The 15,629-nt window shown below is 43.3% G+C and overlaps 1 long non-coding RNA gene across 1 annotated transcript; it reads left to right on the top strand.

Annotated features, from left to right (window-relative positions):
• The first annotated feature begins 6,096 nt into the window (after window positions 1-6,096).
• On the top strand, window positions 6,097-7,302 carry LOC146030682 (uncharacterized). The gene is made up of 2 exons (XR_014456178.1): window positions 6,097-6,455; window positions 7,168-7,302. It is a non-coding gene; the product is annotated as an uncharacterized LOC146030682 (long non-coding RNA).
• The last annotated feature ends 8,327 nt before the right edge of the window (window positions 7,303-15,629 follow it).

The following is a 15,629-nucleotide window of genomic DNA, read 5'->3' as shown; positions in this document are numbered from 1 at the left end:
GGTGTCCTTACTGGCTAATTCTGTCCTTAGATTCCAGGTCCACCTGACCCCAGTGTTGGCTCTTCTCCACTACTCCGAAACACTTTCAGGGGGAGACATATACATACTGAGGCATATCCTTATAGCCGCCAAGGCAGCTATTGGACGTCTGTGGAAGTCGGAGGAGGTGCCTCTGGTTAGTCAGGTAGTGAGCAAGGTGCACAACCACTTCCTATATGAAACAACGAATGCTAGGTACTCAACATCGAAGGCATCGAATAACCTGAAATGGCTCAAGTGGGCAGAGTTTCGAGAAGCACAGGGCCTCACCTTAACTAGAATAGACATATGGGACGGAAACACCTTGACATCTCCCCCGCACTCGCAAGAATAATGGCATATACTTGAACATTCCAGTACCTCTTACATATGGCTACGTGTATAATTTCCCCTCCCTCCCCCCATGTTCTTTTCCCCCAATGTGTCTCTGTAAACCTGTCCTGGTACGACCCACTTTCCTGTCTCCTTTACCTCCCATTCTTCTGCACTCTTCTTTCTCTTCCTATCTTATTTCCTTAAGTAAAACTCAGGTCAAACCTCAGCGCAGGTTTAAACCCCTTAGTCGCTTAAATTAACACTAGCCACCTGTACTATGTGATTTGTTAGGTGTATACTATATGTTAATTGCCTTATGATGTTTATACCAAATCTATGTAAGAATTAACTACTTGACCTAATAAAAATTTATTATTGAAAAAGGGTTCATTCGTCCATCTAAGTCTCCCAAAGGCGCAGGGGTTTTTTTTGTAGAAAAAAAAGACGGATCGTTACGTCCCTGTATAGATTATCGGGCCTTGAACAAAATTACCATAAAAAATTCCTACCCGTTACCACTCATCTCTGTTTTATTCGACCAAATCCGGGAGGCGAGAGTTTTTTCCAAAATCGACCTTAGAGGGGCATATAACCTCATTAGGATTAGGAAAGGAGATGAGTGGAAGACTGCCTTTAATACACACTCGGGCCACTACGAGTATCTTGTAATGCCGTTTGGCTTGGCCAATGCTCCTGCAGTCTTTCAGGATTTTATCAATGAGGTCCTTCGGCCTTACCTGGGGTTATTTGCTGTTGTTTACCTAGACGACATTTTCATTTTTTCCAAGTCGCTTCCTGAGCATCGGCAACACGTCCGCATGATCCTTCAGAAGTTGCGTGAGAATCAACTTTACGCCAAACTCGAAAAGTGCGAATTCGAAATTTCGCAAGTCTCATTTCTGGGCTATGTCATCTCTCCCAAGGGCTTTTCTATGGACCCCAGTAAGGTTCAGGCCATCATGTCCTGGGCTCGTCCTACCAACCTCAAGGCGATCCAAAGATTTTTAGGATTCTCTAATTATTATCGGAGATTCATCCGTTCTTTTTCTGACATTGTCGCCCCCATTATTGAGTTGACTTGCAAAGGAGCCAATCCGGAACTTTGGTCCCCACAGGCCATCGAATCCTTTCATAAATTAAAGAAAGCCTTTTGTTCGGCTCCCGTCTAACATCACCCGGACCCCAGAATTCCTTTTCTTGTGGAGGTTGACGCCTCGGATGTAGGGGCTGGAGCTGTCCTTTCCCAGAAGGACATTCATGATCAGAAGATCCATCCTTGCGCCTTCTTTTCCCGTAAATTCTCCACAGCCGAAAATAACTATGATGTCGGGAATCGGGAATTGTTGGCCATTAAGTGGGCTTTCGAGGAATGGCGTCATTGGCTTGAAGGGGCCAAACACGTCATCACCGTGATCACCGACCACAAAAACTTAGCCTACATTGAGTCGGCCAAACGGCTAAACCCACGACAAGCTCGATGGGCATTGTTTTTTACCCGGTTTCAGTTTATCATTACGTTCAGACGGAAGCGGTAAATCTGTCAGAATGAACTTAGGTCTACAGTCATTAGGTCGACCCCACTAGGTCGACTGGCAGGAAGGTCGACCTGACTTAAGGTCGACATGGGCCAAGGTCGACATGACTTAAGGTCGAATTTGCATAAAGGTCGACATGAGGAAGGTCGACTGGTCATAAGGTCGACATGGGTTTTTCACTGTTTTTTTATCCGAATGTCGACACAGTCGACATGGACACAGTTGGCAATAAGGATCGGACCCTCGCATCGCTCGCTTCGCTCGCAATGCTTCGGGCACGGTGCCTCGCTGCGCTCGGCACACTATTTTATTCTCCCACCACGCCCTAGTCGGCACATGTCGGCTCAAAAAACAGTGAAACAGTGAAAAACCCATGTCGACCTTATGACCAGTCGACCTTCCTCATGTCGACCTTTATGCAAATTCGACCTTAAGTCATGTCGACCTTGGCCCATGTCGACCTTAAGTCAGGTCGACCTTCCTGCCAGTCGACCTAGTGGGGTCGACCTAATGACTGTAGACCTAAGTTCATTCTAATAGATGACCGCTTCCCGTTCAGACCTGGGCCCAAAAATGTCAAGGCTGATGCCTTATCTCGTAGTTTTCAGACTTGAGTGCTGAAATGGAAGATGCACCCATTGTTCCATCTTCTGTCATTTTTGCAGGTCTTACTCAGGATTTGGCCTCCCGTGTTCTGGCTGCTCAGCCTTCAGCGCCTCAGGGGACTCCTCATAATCGCTTGTTTGTCCCTAAACATCTTAGAGAATTGGTCCTCAAGGACTTTCATTCCAGTAGGGTCACAGGACATACGTTCATCGGTCCATTTCTGATCACTGCTCAGATTAACCCGGTGGCATTTAGGCTGCAGCTTCCCAGAGCACTGCGAATCAATAATGTCTTCCACTGTTCTCTTCTCAAACCAGTCTCGATGGCGTCCCAATCAGGGCCTGCTCAGAAGCGTAAACCAGTTCACGTTCAGGGGCACAAGGAGTTCATAGTGGAGCAGATATTAGATTCGAAGGTCGTTCGGGGTCTACTCAAATTTTTGGTCCATTGGAAGGGGTTCGGAGAGGAAGAGAGGTCTTGGGTACCAGAGCGATTTTTACATGCACCCAGGCTCAAAGCAGAGTTTTTTAAAACTTTCCCATTCAAACCCGGGTCTAAGGGTTCGGTGACCCCTCCTCAAGGGGGGGGGTACTGTTAGGAGCTGCACGGGCAGCACCTGCGCTCGCCCGGCAGTCTCCTCTGAAGTCCCGGCGGTTGCCACGTTACCAGGACGCCGTCGCGTCATCAGCCGGATACTTCCGGCGGACGGAGACGGGCGCCCAGCAACTAGGAGACAACCCCTTCCTCCCCTGCCGCAGCGGTTGCCTAGGCGACGGGGGACGCCTGGCGGCCGCAGGGAGGAAGGGGTGTACGTGACGCCGCACGCAGCGTCAGGTTAGCGCTCTGGCGCGCTATTTAAACTGCACAGCCAGCGCACTCAGACGCCGGCTATAGTTCTGGATTTCGTGTCTTTGAGTGTTCCCGGTTCCAGGTCTCTGTACAGCGTTGTTCCTGTCCCCAGTGGCCTTGTTCTAGCTGCCTCCAGGATCCTTGTTTGTTTCTGGTTGCAGATCCCTCCGTTCTCAGATAAGTCGGGAGTTTTTCCCACTCCCTTTCTCCTTGCTTAATATTTCATTATTGTACCATCATACTGTGTATTGTTACACCTGTCAGTTTAAACTTATTGGGTTCATCTTGTGTATTGTTACACCCGTCAGCATTTCTAGTATTGTGTCAGCGTATTGTGTATTGTTACACCCGTCAGCATTTCTAGTATTGTGTCAACATACTGTGTATTGTTACACCTGATAATTTGGTTGACTGGATAAGCTATTGTGTATTTACACCCATAGGCAACAGCATAGGCCTAGGGGGTTCCAGCCTAGAGGGTTATCCATTGGCACCCTCCTCCGTAGGGCAAGGGTAGTTCTCGCCTCTTGTTTCTTAGTTAGCTTTCCCCTTGTTTACCTCTGGCCTTGGCGGCTGCGTTGTCACTAGTAAGACCAGGTGGCATCGGGGTGGGAGCCTGACTAACGGGCTCCCACGAACGCGGCTATTATTGGTGAAGGTTAGCTTAGCACGCATCCGCCAACTCCAATAGGTGACAACGGAGTAAGGGCTGGCGAGATCTCCCGTGTCCCTAACACTTAGATTATATTCATTTTGAAACACAACCCTTAGAAGATACAATCACGCTCACCCTACAAGAACTATCAATTCAATGACATGGCAAACATGTCTGTGCCTCCAAGCAACGTGACCACCCATTGACAAACTCCATCTAATATCGAATGTAAACATTACTGGACTTGTACTGCTCAAATGTAACACACATGAACTTGCCTCTTCTTAACATGCTCCGCCTCACGAACTTGTGGAGCCACCGCATTAATCTCCGCCGTTATCTCCTCCCAGATCTTCCATCTCCTTGTGTGTGTCAACTTTTGTGGTGGGCACTCGATCAAATCCCGTGCCCGGGTCACCAGGATGGCAAGCTCCTGCGCTTCATATGCCATGTTTCTGGTGGTTGGTTCCTCTGTTGCCTGATTGCGGCCACGGCCACGACCACTGGCACCGCCACGGCCACTGGCACCGCCACTGCCACGGCCACTGGCACCGCCACGGCCACCGGTTGCTGTACTTGAAGTGCTGGCCAGGCTACTCTGTTGGGAAGCCACCTGCTGTGTTCCCAATGATTCTGCTGATGCTGAGGATGGTCCAGCTGCCGAATGGCGTGATGTTGATGGCCCATCTGGCTGCTGTTCCCCCAATGGCTGGTCTGGGTTGAGGGGGACATAGGTGGTGTTGGCCTCCATGCGGGCCAAGAGGTTCTGCACCACCTGTTCTTCCTCTGACTGTGAGCCAGCCATGTTTGCAACAACTGTTTGCCTTTCTAGCACAACTTTAAATACTATTTCTGTAATTGGCGTTAATCAGCTACAACCTGCGTTCCGTACGGCCGCGTTCCGTACGGCCGCGTCAACCGTGCGGCGCGTAGGCCACGCCCCTTGCTGTGGAAAATTATTTCAAAAAAACCTGGCAAACTGAGTAAGTCTGATTTAGTATGTAAAAGCAGATTTGACCACCAATGACCAAATAAAACTGAGGTCACACATGAAATGTATATTTGAATGTACATCTGTACTGTGCACTTGTTTGGTATGTAGTACAACTGACAATACCCATTCCATATGTAAATCCAGTCCACCACTTAGGCACAAGTAATCAGTGCTAGCATCCAAATCACATGTGAAAGCACTCCAAATTCAGCCTGGATGCTAGCTACTTTTCATTCCACCTCTCTAGTATGGCCCAGTAGAAGGTAAGTGTACATATGGCAGCATGGCCTAATTTTGGGAAAAGGTCTGGCACTATTTGCTATGTTTCTGCTGCATAGCTTTCATTATAAAATAGCTGTTTAGTACCTTGTTGAGTTAGGTGTAAGTGTCTAGTGATGCAGACTATTTCACCTGTTGCTTAGACCCATGTTTGGTGAATGTAATAGATTATATATAATGGGTTACCATCTTATTGTACAGTGTCTGTTTAGGAGATAGTAAGTAATGGCATGGTGTGCTAAACTATGCACAGGTACAGCGATGCAATGGGATAGCCGTCTGTCCTGGCGCATCCACGCTGTTAATGTCAAAATGAACAATAAAGTTAATACCAAATATCACTCTGATCAACCAATGACAGGACATGATTGTTTGGATTGTGCCATTGCTAATATGGCGGCCTATGGGAGAGCAGCACCCTTCTCTGCCGCGGAGCTGAGGGCACTGGTCTCCGTTATGGAGACCAGGCTGGGGCGTGCGGGGCCCTTCATTACAAATAGGGAGAAGCGCCTTGCGTATGCGGCTGCCCGCAGGCGCATATTCGCGCGCACCCAGGTGCGCAGGACCATCGCCCAGCTGGAGCGGCGATGGTCTGATCTGAGGCGCCGTCAGCCAGAACAGCTTCAGGAAATAAGGGCCAGCATAGCACGATGTAAGTGTTTACACATTAAATGGCCAATTGTACATTAATGCTTACATGACCTTTTTTGTCCCAATAAGGTAACCTGGTTCATCATGAGTTAACCATGACATACTCTATCTGTGTGGTACCTCATGTTAGGCATGCTGTAATGTGTGTGTAATATGTTATTTTTTGGAATGCAGGATGAATGAGCAATTCATGTGACTTATTTAACACTCTGCATTTTGATTTCCCTTACAGCACGTGACCGTGCAAGACGGGCCCGTGAAGAGGCCCAGGAGGTGGAGGCCCCCCCTGAAGAAGTGGCCGAGGAGGAGGCCACAGAAGTGGGAGAGGAGGAGGCCGCAGAAGTGGCCGAGGAGGAGGCCGCAGAAGTGGCCGAAGAGGAGGCCGCAGAAGTGGCCCAGGAGGAGGCCATAGAAATGGCGGAGGCCCCAGAAGTGGGCGAGGAGGAGGCCACAGAAGTGCCAGATGAGGAGGTGGCCGAGGAGTTGGTGGAAGAGGAGGAGCCATGCGAGGTGGTGGAGGAAGCAGTAATTGGTAGGTCAACATAAGGCATCATTAATAATTGGTGGTAGTACTATTTGTTAGGTACCACTGGTGAATCTAGTGTGTTTTACTCAATTAATATTTAATAAACTAAAGTGGGTTACAACAGACACACTTAGGGGTTAGAGGCCCAAGCTGCAAAGGTAGAATCTAGAGCCTCAGGTAGGTGATGCGTTTTGGTTTATGGTGTGCCTTTCTATTTGTTTGGTGTAAGGAAGCGGCTAAGTGCAGCAGCTTCACCTATCTGGCAATGTGACTATGAATCCGGAAGTAAGGGGTAGAGGGACTAGGCTAGCCTTTAAATGTGGTATCCATCCATCCATCCATCCATCCATGTTTCTATCTATCATGCAGTTTAGCTATTAAGCAGTGACATGCAGGTATATATGTATGGCAAAATGTGGCATGTTGTATTGGATGTAGCTTTGGAGTAGATTGGTGAGTGTTTGTGGGTGGGTGTGTGTGTGTGTGTGTGTGTGTGTGTGTGTGTGTGTGTGTGTGTGTGTGTGTGTGTGTGTGTGTGTGTGTGTGTGTGTGTGTGTGTGTGTGTGTGGGCCTATTTTTAATTTTACAAATACAAACAGTATTGGCTATGTAATTGTTTTTATGTATGAATTCTCATGCTGTAGGTACTTAAGATTGACTGTACAAGGTCAACCTGAATAGCATAATTAATGTTGTTCCCCCTTTAACATGCCCACAGATCCACAGAGGCAAGCCGCCAGATTAAGAGGGGCCCTACTCAGGCTGCGGCAGCTCCTTATTGAGCTGGTCGCAGAGGTGGAGGCTGTATGTGACCTGCTTGTTTGAATTTTTTTTTAGTGTTTTTTACTCTGTTGTAAATTAATAATAAATATTTGTGTTGACAGTTCAAAGTGGTATGTGTGTTATTATTTTATTTAACAGTATAAATATAACTATAAATATATATATTTAAATAATGGTGTTTAGTTATATAAGGTGCAAAATGTATATACATATTCATAGATAACACATGGGCGTAAAGGGGAATGAAAAAAACGTTGTGCACTTAGCATGATGAACGGGTTAATGTAAAGTGGTAGTAAAGTGTTTAATGATCAATTAGAGAAATAATAGATGACCATTAAAAACAATCCCTTTTGAATGAGGTTGGCTAATTGCATAAGCGGGTAATGGCACAGATTTGGGTCTTATGAGAATAGTGTTGATTTGTGCGTAAATACTCCGCATCAGTGCGTACAGCCAGCTTCCCGTACGTTCTGACGCGATAAGGCCGTGCAGAATCTGTACGTGTCCACCGCACACGCACGGTTTGTATGTCGTCCGTACACACGCCCTGTTCTTAAAGAGTTAGTCCGTCCGAATGCGGAGGACTCGTGGGCGTTTCTACGGACGTTGCCCGTACGCCACCGCACAGCGTGGCGTGCGGACCGCACCGTAAGAATTCGGGAAAGTACGCACCGATCAGAATAAGGGCCTATGAGTTGTTTGACAATAAGGGGGAAATTTACTAAAGGAAATTTGTAAAAAATAGGTGTATTTGTATCCAGAAATACACTTATTTTTGACATTTACTATCCCGAATTCGGCATTTCGTATTCGTATTGGTAGCACATCAATACGACTACGAATTGCCATATTTTCAGGAAAGTAAATGTCAAAAATAAGTGTATTTCTGGATACAAATACACCTATTTTTTTACAAATTTCCTTTAGTAAATTTCCCCCTAAATGGCTTCACCCAACCACTAACCATGAGTGAAAGAAAAGTTTGTTAGTTAGCAGTCATATTCTCTGTCAAATGGCCAGAAAATCACAAATTCAGCTAGGGTATGTAAACTTAAGAGCACAACTGTGTGTCGTGTGTGTGTATATATATATCTATACACACACGCTTTGATGCTGCTGGCTCTCTAATGCATATATATATATATATATATATATATATATTCATTAGAGAGCCAGCAGCATCAAAGTGAAAAAAAACCGTTTATTTAAGCATATAAAGTGCAAATCGGATACTTTAAAAAGAAGAAAGAACAGAGGGAGCGTCTGCTTAGCATAATTGTAGAGTAGGCATCATAGACATCTTGAGAACGAAATCCCTCTGACAACCAGTCATGAACTAAATCTCCACTATTTATTTTCAGTTAATTTAGTGTGTGCAGAGCCCCTACAATGTCTGTTTAAACAATGTGGTCACAAGCCATAGGGCACCCCAAAACTAGGAAAGGTGAGTTCCGATGTTTAGTGTATATATTGTTTATTAGATTCATTTTTAAATTAGTCTTATTGTTGTCACATTCTCTCATGCACCCTGTTTTAACCTATAGTGCATAGCTTATGTTAACCATTTCCATAGATGATTAGTGACAGGTGTGTTGGTAACTGCTCACCTATAAAAGCAGTCTGCTGTGAGCTTTAGACCAGATAGCATGCCTGGAATCAAGAATTGATGTGATAGCTATGAGCATTTTGAGCAATAGTGTTAGGACCTGCAGAAAAGTGGGGTCCCATGAAGAGGGCTGCAGGCTTAAATGCATTGATCAATTCATGAACCATATCCCCACTATTTATTTTCAGTTAATTTAGTGTGTGCAGAGCCCCTACAATGTCTGTTTAAACAATGTGGTCACAAGCCATAGGGCACCCCAAAACTAGGAAAGGTGAGTGCCGATGTTTAGTGTATATATTGTTTATTAGATTAATTTTTAAATTAGTCTTATTGTGGTCACATTCTCTCATGGGATTCGGTATGGAATCCCGGCGGTCGGAATCCCGGCGTTCAAAATTCCGATGCTGGAATACCGACTGCCGAAATCCCGACAAGGGGGGGACGTGGAGCACCCCCCCCCCTCCTTGCGGGCTCGCTGCGCTCGCCACGCAGCGGGGCCCGGTGCCTCGCTACGCTCGGCACACTAATTTATTCTCCCTCTATGGGTGTCGTGGACACCCATGGAGGGAGAAATTTTCGGGAATTCGGCGGTCGGGAATTCGGCGGTCGGGATTCCAGCGTCGGGATTCTGAACGCTTGGATTCCGAGCGCCGGGAAATTGACTGCATCTCCTCTTATGCACCCTGTTTTAACCTAGCTTTTGTTAACCATTTCTCTTGATGATAAGTTACAGGTGTGTTGGTAACTGCTTACCTATAAAAGCACAGTCTGCTGTGAGCTTTAGACCAGATAGCATGCCTAGAATCAAGTATTGATGTGATAGCTATGTGTATTGTAGCCATTTTGAGCAATAGTGTTAGGACCTGCAGAAAAGTGGGGTCCCGTGAAGGGGGCTGCAGGCTTAAATGCATTGATCAATTCATGAACCAAATCTCCACTATTTATTTTCAGTTATTTAGTGTGTGCAGAGCCCCTACAATGTCCCCCAGATTCCGTGCCCGTAGCGTGCAAACACTGTCGGTGACTATTTTCTCATGCTGGCTATGTTTATTGTAATGTATGAGCTTTGATACAGTAAAGTAAAATCTTAACATTTGGCTCATGTGTGCGCTCCTTCTTTTTCCTTGTATATATATACTTTGTAGGTTCGGCCGGGCACAGCTTCCCTTAACGCTTAGCTGGTCGGGTGCCTCGTCGGCAAGTATGTAGACTTTTGTGGGGGTAGACGTAGCACTCCAGACACTTGGGTAATCCAAAATAGAAAATCTTTATTGAAGACATATATATATATAATGCTTAAATAAGAGTAATGCTGAGGGAAGTCACAGATTAGTAATACAGGGGTTATATAATAAGGCTTATATAATAGTGAACGAATGTTTATATATACAGTATATATAAACATTCGTTCACTATTATATAAGCCTTATTATATAACCCCTGTATTACTAATCTGTGACTTCCCTCAGCATCACTCTTATTTAAGCATCACAAACATATTACATAGGTTTATGTAAACATTGATTACATCTATTCTTTCTTATAGAACTACTATATTTATATTAAACACTATTAATACATTGGTATACTGTATGTACAAACATGCTCATTGGCAAAACACCATCATATTTTATAATAAAAAATAAAATACATTAATTTCACTTACATTATTATTTTTTTATCTTGAAGAAAAAGGAGGGGAGAGGGGATATCAACTATTCTCCGGCAAGTCCAAATGGTTTATTTGCAAAGTATCAGGTTGTAAAACCCACTGCTTCTGAACATGTTTATGCAAAATATTTAAAAGGGCAATGCTTTTACATGGCTAGTAAAAACATTGCCCTTTTAAATATCTGGCATAAACGTAATCAGAAGTGCTGGATTTTACTACCCAATGCTTTGTAATAAACCCCCAGGTGTTGATGAATGTTGCTCATACATCACTGAATGAACCCTGATGATTTTTGTAAGCAACTCATCTAAAGTATCTTTAGAACAAACTGAATGATTTCTTTCCAGATCGGATGTTGCCTATGAAAAATGGCTTTTACAGAATGCTACAAAATACCTATTGACATTGAGCCTGATTCAGGCCTGTTTGCAGCACACTTGATTGTCGAACGACTTAGCATGCAAATGGTACGCTGTACTCATGCGCGAGTCATCCGTGCGAACAAAGCCAGTGATGGCTGTTCACAAGTTGAGTGACAGCCAGCAGCCATTTGGAGGCAGCATGCCAGCATTTCCTGTGAATGCCCAAAAAAGGCAGACGGCATCTGGCCATTGGGAGTAAAGGATGCTGACTTCCGCAGTGACCTCCCTTCTTCCCATGACCATCACAGCACCGAGTAATAGTCTTGGCTTACTCGGCAGTGCAATTGAGGGAAATATATTAGATGGACAGTGATTGTGAATGGTTTTCCCCCTTTGTGCATCGCTGCAAACGAATTTGCAGCCTTGCGCCTGGTTGTGATTTTTCGCTTGTGCGGGGTGGCATTTACCGGATAATTGGGCTCCATACATTCACAGCCCAGCGATCAGGTGTGAATCAGGCCCATTGTCTTTTATATTGTAAATTTTGTAATGCAGTGGTCGAAGTAAGAATTCGGAAGTAGGGGTATAGAAAATACACTCTTTCCCATATCCGTTTTATTTTGCCTTCCCTTAATGACTCACAAGTCAGCCCTGATCATCTTACTTCCTCCGTTTCTTACTGCACCTCTCACTCCTTTCTTCCCTCTCTCACCCTCGCACCTCTCTTTCTCCCCTGCATCTTTCCCTCTTGCGGACTAGTGCCTTGGGCTGTAGTGAGGAAACTCGGGCAAAACTGGGCTAAAGGTTTGACTAGGGAGAGAGCAGTGATAACATTATTGTACAGGAACTGGAACTGACAGAGCACTTTCCTTGACATGGTGGTATCTGATATGACTAGTCAGAAAGCTCACTGTGTGGCTGAAGGAAGAGAATCTTCCTCAAGTTGTCAACATCAGAGGGAACTAATTACAGTGGCTGTGCTTCCTCTGTGTTGCTAACCAATGCTGATTGGTCATCCTGGTAGTACTCCTCACCCTGCAGGTGCAGACCCTTCCCCAGCAGCTGCTAATGTTAAAAAGTAGCCAGTAGCCTTCTTTTCTCTGAACCCCTAAAGGCTGCAGCCACTGTTCCAACCATTAATGTTTGTACCTATGATTTTTAATATATACCACTTCTGGCCTGGTACTTTAGCAGATTAGTGGAAACCTTAGACTGGTGCAGATGGTTCTGTGTTCTATGGTTCTGTCTTTGCAAATGGATCTGTGAATGCATCGATATTGGCGAAGAATTCACAATTTATCAGGGGCGTTCATTCTTTCTTTCTGGGCAGAGACTTTTTGATTGCAGGCAACTGCTTTTTCTCTACTTAGCAATTCATTCTGAATTAGGCCCCATTTTAGAAAGCAGAAAAAAGGGTGGTATGCTGCGCTACTTAAGTAAAATAAATAATGAACTAAATAGTGTAAATTATATATAAAAATGCAATTTTAATAAACATATATTACACAGAGTGTTCCAAAATCCATACATAAACATTTTCCATGAAGAATAAAAAATAATTACCTATGTTTTAGATTTTCAAATGCAGACTGGAGGTTTAATAGAATTCGATAGTTGAATTAAAAATGGCAGCCATGATTTCTGCCCTTCCTATATTATTACATTCAGTGCGTAAGTTATAAAATGGTGACCTGATGCATGCTTGATGCTTGACTGTTATACAGTACATTCTATTTAAAGCATTTTAAATGTTACAATTATGTTAAGCAGATATTTGCTTTTTAGATGCAGATATTTGCTTTTTAGATTATTAAAATGACAGCATGACAGTTTCAAAGAGCAGACAACACAATTTCAGAAACATTTTTTCTAAATTAGGTTTTCAGCTGTTTGGTTACAGCACACGCTACAAAATAAAGATTTGTCAGCGTATTTCACAGTTACAGTTTCCACATCAGCCAATTAAAAGCTGAAACCAAATACACAAAACACTTTTGTTCAAACTCATGTAACAGTAATGATCCCACGCCTTTGATGATACTAGACATAGATGGTATCATTAGCACGCAGGGTTTATCAGAATAATTGCCATTTAGAGCAGATTATATTAGGAGTTTCATAACAAGGACCATTGAAGGGTCTCTTGCAAGTTTGATACACTTAAAGAAAAAGAAAAGTGTTGGTGTTGGTCATAGGTTCCCACCAAGTGCAGCCTGTATGAATATGTTGTTACACACTAGTAAGGGGAAAACGCTAGACAAGTGGTGACCAAACTAGGTGCAATGGCACCCTGGGGTGTCCACGGTCACTTGTAGGGGTGCTTTGGATTGGTGCGTCCAGGGCCAATTCACATTATTCATGTTTTTTTTTTTTTTTTTTTCAAATCTTTATTCCTTTTTTTTTTAAATAATAAAAATATTACCACATATAAACATATTACATAGACATACATCATAGCAATTCTTACAATGACAGACATTACAGTTGATAAGTGTGCAAAAAAATAATATATATATAGAAAATATAATTAATAATATTCTTAATGCGCCTGTTTTTTTGTCGCTCCGTCCCAAACAAATGATAGACTATCATCAGGTATATCAAGGCATGTCTCGGCCCTTCTTTTCCAGATTAATCGTTTTATGTATCAGACCTTTGGTTAGCTTCATCAATAATAATTGTTGGCCGGGAAGGTTGATCTTATTTAGCTTTTGTCTTATATAGATACTGGATTCAACCTATGTATTGGGGGGCATGGCCACTATGGCAAGTCGAACGAGGTATGTTACTAAATATTTGGGAGGATTGGGGCCTCTCTGCAGATATTATATATAGGGCTGTTAAAGATGTACACAATAACAGACTAGATTGTTCTGGCCTACACTATATACCTTATCGATAATACAAGTGCATTACTTTATGTGTTAAAAAAAAAAAAAAAAAAATACAAGTGAGGTAAGTAATTAGAATATATATACGTTATATTTAACCTAAATCTTAAATACTTTTGAGTACTACCACATTCTAATCTACTCCGGGTTGGGTAGATTTCGGTTTATATCTTCGCGTGATTCAGCTTTTAGTGGCTGTTCTTAATTCATACCGTGGTTATAACTATTCCCCCCCTATTAGTATCCATCCATGTGACTTTATCTAAATTGTTGTGTGTATACTATTTTATGCTTGATAGTACGAGGAATTAATCCATTTGTGCCATATTAACTTAAATTTACTTATGGTATTTTGATTAAAGTGTACAGATCTTTCCTGTCTGATTGTATAATTTACTAATGCTACCCAGCAGTTCAACTCGGGGACAGTTTTGGCCATCCAGTTTCTCCCAATTATAAGTTTTGCCAGTGAGCATAGATTGTTAATATAAGTTTTGTCGTTGCCCCCTGTAGTATCACCCGTAATGCCCAGCAAACAGCATTTACTGGATAATATTTCAATGTTGTACCCCATACCTGCGATTACATTTTTAACATCGTCCCAAAATTTTGTAACACCCGGGCATTCCCAGAGCAAGTGAAAAAAGGTGCCAAGAGGGACGCTACACTTGGGACATGATGCAGCCGATCTGCCTGGGAATTTAGCTATTGTTTTCACGGATAGGTACGATCTATGGAATATGTACAGTTGTGTCAACTGGACCCGGAGGGAATTTGTGGCTTTGTTTATAATTTTCATTGCCATTAACCATTCTTCCTCGGTCAATTCTCCCACATCTTGTACCCATTTTCCTCGCAGATCTGTTAAATCGTCTTTGTGTTTTTCTTTACCCAAAGTCTTATAAATCTTGGAGACTATCTTTTTCTTATTATTAGACTTCAACAGTAATTTTATTGCAGATTCCCCAAATTTGGGAATACCATCAGCAAAATATGATTGTATAATGCTTCTTAACTGAAGATAACGGTAAAAATGTGACTGCGGCAAGTTGAATTCTACCTTTAATTGCATAAACGATTTAAACCCCGTTGAAGAGAATAACTGGTGGAGTTTGGTCACTTCATAGTGGTGCCATGCCTCTATTATCTGTAGATTAGTCCCTTCCCTGTCGGTAAGCTGGTCCACAATCTGATAGTCTCTATCCAGAAAGTCCACACCCATTGACTGATCAATCTCTCGCCAGATTTTAATGGCTTGTACTGTTAATGGGGGGTCTGTGTTGATTAGTTTTCCTTGCGTGATTTTTTGAGCCGGGCTGGCACCAGTGGTTGGAAAGGAGGATAGTTTATTTGCATACTCCCAACCATGCACCTCAGGTTTAAACCAGGTTCTTAATTGTGCTGCCTGGGCTGCCAGGTAATAATGCCTCATGTCCGGCAAGCCCAGTCCTCCTTTGTCGTTTTCCCTCATCAAATTATTTAATTTAATTTTGTGACGGGCTCCGTTCCAAACAAATGCCGCGATCATACTATTTAATTTACGGAATAGGGATTTTGGGAGAAAAACCGGGGACTGAGAAAAAACATATAGGAACTTTGGAAGGACCGCCATTTTAACCAGGTTTATTCTCCCTGTGACTATCAAAGGGAGTCTAGACCAAGATTTTATCTTTTCCTTTAACCATAAAAATATAGGTTGGATATTAAGTTGTACATACTCGCTGGGATCGGGGGATATATTTATACCGAGATATTTAAATGTCGGAACCCATTTCAAGGGTTGGGAGGGTAGTGGAGACTGTCTCAGGGGCGGACTAACTGGGAAAATAATAGATTTTGTCTTGTTAATTCTAAATCCAGAAA

Source organism: Crinia signifera, chromosome 1 (assembly GCF_055691185.1).
Source record: "Crinia signifera chromosome 1, ASM5569118v1, whole genome shotgun sequence".
NCBI classification, from domain to species: Eukaryota; Metazoa; Chordata; class Amphibia; order Anura; family Myobatrachidae; genus Crinia; species Crinia signifera.
This window is presented reverse-complemented; position numbering and strand designations above follow the sequence as displayed.